A 5,510-nucleotide genomic window follows, 5' to 3' on the forward strand; every position below is an offset into this window, starting at 1 on the left:
CTCCTCTGATGTGGGTTCCAATGCCTTATCAGTTTCTGCAGGGCGAACCTGCAAGGTCGTGTGAGAAGGTGTTAATCTACCGAAATACCCAGAGCCGTTAAAACCAAGTAACTGCTACCCTGCACCCTGTCTGCTATCTAGGACAGAATTCCACTGACCATAACAGATCTCATTTAGATTTTCATTCTTCCTGTGTCAGAAATTACAAAGAGCTCTAAACAGACACAGGTTTGGAAGTGAGTGTTGTCAAATGGATTGCATTGGAAAAAGAAGTGCAAGCCCAAGATAATGGCCTGTGTAGGTGCATTTATCTCATGAGAACCTACACAGACAGTTGTAGCAGGAAGCTTGTGAGACCCCAAACTTGGTGACATGTTTGTGTATAGGCTGAGAAAGAGATGAAAGACCATGCATAGATGATATTAGTGGTCATCACTTCCATCAATTCATAGGGAATAAAATAGAAAAGAACAAAAGAAAAGCAGAAAATACAGTAATATCTTGTTTGAATAACATGCATAGTCAGAAAGAGATTGTAAAGTAAGTAGCTCAAAATCTTTCCACAAAACTCCTTGAGGGTGATCATGGTGTCCTAAAAACAGGTGTACTGCCAGAAAAAAATACTACATAATTTGGCAACCTAATGCCTTCTACCACAGTACTTCCACAGGGGTAAGAGGTCAGCTCTTCTCGATACCGGCTGATGGCCACATCCTCCTGCTGCCAGGAGAGAGCACCGACAGGTTGGGTCAGGGGCAAGAGAGGGCGAACATGCCCTCAGCCTTTCCTGTGGTAACTAACTGTGCTACTCGCATGCTGTGAAAAGAAAATTATGACACTTGGAAAAGATTCTAGGGCAAATGCACTGGTCCTCGATTTGCTGTGCAGGCTGTTGGGCCATCTAGTAAAGCTGGGTCCAGCAGAGATGGATAGGATTTCAAATACCCATCCGAACTGTGTCCTGCTTGCTGCCTCCCTGCAGCCCCAAGCTGAGTAAGCGCCACTGCTCGTCCACATCCTTTGCAGGATGGAGAGCACAGACACCTCTGTCGTGGTCCCACTCTGCAGGGCCTCAGAGCAGGGCCAAGGGCTCTGCCACCCCAGCAAAAGGCTTTAGATCTGGTTGCCTCAATCACAGAGATGTTCAGGGCCTCACTGACCCCCGCTCTGGGATGAGATGAAAATGCTTCATCTTTTAACTTCTTTAAGTATGAGCCAGGGAAAAAAAGAACTGACAAATAAAAAGATGTAAGAGGAAACAATCCTGCACAATTTAACTGAAAGTGGTATCCATTTTTAATCCACTAGGTAGCATGTAATTGCAGACCTTTCCTTCTTCCATGGCAGGAGACACACTCCTTTGGAACAAAGAGAAAATGTAGGATGTTTTTTTGTTTCAGAAAAGCCCACTTACATTCCCGTAAGCCTTCCCTGAGTACCTTGAGAGCCCTCAAGATTACTCTAGCTGGAGGAATGAAAGGAACATTCAAGGCTTACAATAATCCTTTTCCTCAAGAGCGGAAAAAACATCAGATGTGGCTGCAGCTTTCAATGCATTATTAATACCGAGCACTTGGCAGCATTTGTTTCAGTGAGATAAATTTGATCTGTGAACACAAAAGAAAGAGAAGGAAGATAGCTGGTCAGACTGGTCACAGGAATATCTGCTGAGCCCAATCAAAACTCAATATTTTGCACAAGGACTCATGAAATGTGGTCATAAAATGAAGCATAAGGAGTAGTAATACTTCAAGAAAATTTATTCAGTTACCAATCGCAAAGAATAATAGTAATGCAAATTACATCAGCAGTTAAGGCACAATGCAGATTAATTAGAGATACTGAACCATGTTAACAAACCTTTTATCAAAAAAAGCAGGACTAAAGGACATCCTGAGGTATTTATGATGGCACTGGGTTTACTGCAGTAAATGTGAATGTATATATGAATGTGAATGTATAAATATTTCCCAGGAAAGCTGCATACCTTGCACAGTAATACTCTTTCTGCCAGCAGGCTCTCTTTATTTAACTACCTTATGTGGGTCTAATTTCTAGCCTTACAGGACTGGGATCCAGAAAGAAAGAAAGAAGCAAAAAAACAACAACAATGAACCACCCCCCCCCCCCGAAAAAAAAAAAAAAAAAAAAAAGAGAAAAAGAAAAAAAGAAAAAAGAAAACAAAAACAACAATAGCAACAACAAAAAGCATCAAGATGAGAAATCTCTGTTTTGGTGGCTCAAGTCAGCAGAATAGAGAATAATCACTCACACAAAAAAAAAAAGGTGCAATTGCATGTCTGTGATCTGCACACTGCCATAGCTCCGTTAGTCTGCTGGGGGCTTGAGTCAAGTGAACAGTCAATTTATGACCATGATACATAACAGCAGCTGGGCAGAACAGTAAAATTACCCAGATGAGGTCATACAAAGCTCTTCATTCCAAATGTGTCCTTTCATGTAAAAAAAGTCCCTGTGCCAGCTTAGAACTAACTTATTTCCAGACTCCTGGTGAATGATTTGAAATGGGAAGAGGGATTAAAGGTGAAAACTGAGACGTAGCCAAGTGTCTCCCGCAGGCACCCAAATAAAGCAGGTGACACAAGGGTTCTTATCTGTTTTTTAAAAATGCATCACCACCAATAATCAAAAAACTCAACTCATCTTCCTTATGGCATTTTGTGGGGGTTTGACACACAAGAACTGGAGCAGTACATCAATTCAGGGTATAAATTAAGTTTATTAACCCTTCACCCTCTGTGAGGATTCCCATTCACACCCACGAGTTGTTCTTCAATCACAGTAAATTAATCTCCCCTGGAGTAGGTGAAAGCTGCTCCAATCTAAAAATGTTATACCTGGATGGGAGCTTTCTGGGTAGCATAACACCGTTCAACTCAACGCTACATCTTCACAGCCTTGGCTGATTGCCTCAGTTTTCTTGAAAAGCAAGTACTTTAGGGACGGAATTGGTCAGCGCAGTAGTCTCCTTTACCAGATAACATAGGCAGCGCCTGTATCTGTGGAGGGAATAAGGATGGTGTCTAGGAAAAGAAGTGGATCGCAGTCTGGAAGCGGGTGTGCAGCTTTCCTCCAGCCTCATGGAGAGGCCCTGTGAAATGATATGAGTGCCTTGGGCTCTGCTATCTCGTGGCAGAGCACGCTGTCCGTCCCGAGGCAGGCTCGAGGCAGGCTGCTGGTGCAGTGATAGGGGATTCTGTTTGGCTCACTAGGTCAGGGTGAACTGCATGGGGGTAACAGGAGTAGCTTCAAAGACTGAGGACAGCTGGCATTTTGTAGTGTACTTTTCATAAACCAACTCCATAGCTTCAGAGGGCAGTAGGGAGGGTGGAAATTTCCCTGAAACCTCTGTACACAAGGACTTATCCTGTATTTTCCTTTCCCTTACAGAAGGATAATCGATACTGAGCACCTTTTTAGTAGCTGCAACTAAACTTATGTCACTCAGCTTGGTCATTCAACCAAAGTTCTTCATGAAAAGTCATTTATTTTATGCAGCTGACACCTCCCTTTACTTTTCCTCCTCTCCCAGCTCAGATTTATGGGAAAATGTGTCACTCTGATATACCAAGCTAAACACAAAAAACTTCTGCAAGCAGCCTTTACATAATAACCAAGTGACCTATTCATCCCTGACAGACCTAAGTCTTTCTTTCATCAAATCTGTAGTCCCTCCATCATGTCATCTTGTTAAGTAGGCCACACTTATCTTGAGATGTCAAGAGCCACTGTGACTAATTAATTATTTTACATTATCAGTCTTTTTTAAAGTACTTTAAAAATCACTGAAGATCCCACTTCAAAACTATATTGTCAACTAAGAAAGCATACAAAAGAATTGAAATAAGAAAACTTTTTATTCAGTGCAGAAAGTTCACTCAGCCCAAGAAATTACATTCACTACCATACCACCAGCTTCCCAAACTTCAAAGGGCATTGCTCACAAAGAATCTTGCTTTGTTTTTTGTGGTTTGCCATGTCCTACCTTGCCAAGCATAAATGCACACTTAAATAAACTCTCTGAACAGAGAACAACCTTCAAGAACAGCTGGCAGAGTTTCTTTCTCTCTGAAAAGAGGCATCCTTTTCTACATCTTACAAAATCTTTCTCAGACTCATACAGGTTTTTTCCCACCTTTCTTTTTCCAGCTTAGGAAACATGTCACGATGCCAATGTGCTTTGATCATCAGTACAAAAACCTCTTTATAATCTCAGTGTTATTGAGACTATCAGACTCTGAGTGGGATAAAAATAATCAACGCAACAGGTTTGGGGTTTTTTAAGCTAGTGTGATCCACTGACACATGCAAAAAGATGAATTCATTCTAGTCTAATAGAGGAAGACAACCCATTCTTTGAACTGTAATAAAGTGCCCACTTATGGCGTCTCTATCTCAAGGACTGAGCAAATGCAGACTGTCACAAATTAGGGTTTATGTTTACTAATATTTATCAAATATTTCCAACCAGAGAGTAGTTTACATAAGAACCAGTTGAAGAAAACAAACTGTCTTCTAACTGACTTCCACATCAGTCCAGCCAGACCATATCTTGGGTTAGCATGCAGGTCCTACCAAACACACTGAGAGACATCGAAGGTGCTTTAAAAAGGTTTTTACAGATGTTAGAGTATCTGCATTAACTTTTCTATTTCTTAATTACCCATGCAATATAATCTTTGTCAAACATCTTCTGTTGGCTGGGAGGAGCACTGCTGTTGTGGAGAATTAAAAATAACTCATCTTCTCTACAAAATGCAGCAAGTGGAACTAAAGGCAGAATGTCAAAAACCCAACAGTTTGCTTGTCATATGAACTCGTCTGTCATTCCAATTGTTTTATACTGAGATTATTTTCCTTTGTATACACAACAAATCTTACAGAGCATGCATTGTCTTCCGTACAGGAAGATTCCATTTAGTTTTAGTGGAACTCAACTGAAAAAATACTACCTTAAGTATATATTTACAGCTAACAGTAACATCAAATGGAAAACATTCTGTCTGATTTCCTCCTTTTCTCCTCCCACCAATTTTAAGGTGAGAATTGGCCCTTGTTATTTTTTCCACACCTGCAAAATGCAAAAGCCTGTTTTTAGAACCCTGTGAGATTTTCCTGCTAGAAAATCTCACTATACTGTTAGGATGTTTCTGCTGCCTGCTATAGGAAGCATCTACATGCAGAATTAAAAATGCCCTTTTCCCAAGCATATTGCAACTGCACAAATCTGTACACTTTGTTAATAGAATCAGATTTGTTTCATATCTTCAGTTCACTATTAGCACCTAGAGGAGGACGAAAAAATCCTGTGCTCTCAGAAAGAAAAGAGAGTGTTTCTTCAATGTAAACTGACTGATTTGTTAAATGTATTTAAATTTGAGGCACTAAATTGAAAAGGTAGTTCCCTTGCTATGTTGGATAGCTGCATGAGGTTAAAAAATTTTTTTGGTGCAAACCTTCAGTAACCCAATTTCTTTTACAGAAACAGC

Source organism: Zonotrichia albicollis, chromosome Z (genome assembly GCF_047830755.1).
Source record: "Zonotrichia albicollis isolate bZonAlb1 chromosome Z, bZonAlb1.hap1, whole genome shotgun sequence".
Taxonomy (NCBI): domain Eukaryota; kingdom Metazoa; phylum Chordata; class Aves; order Passeriformes; family Passerellidae; genus Zonotrichia; species Zonotrichia albicollis.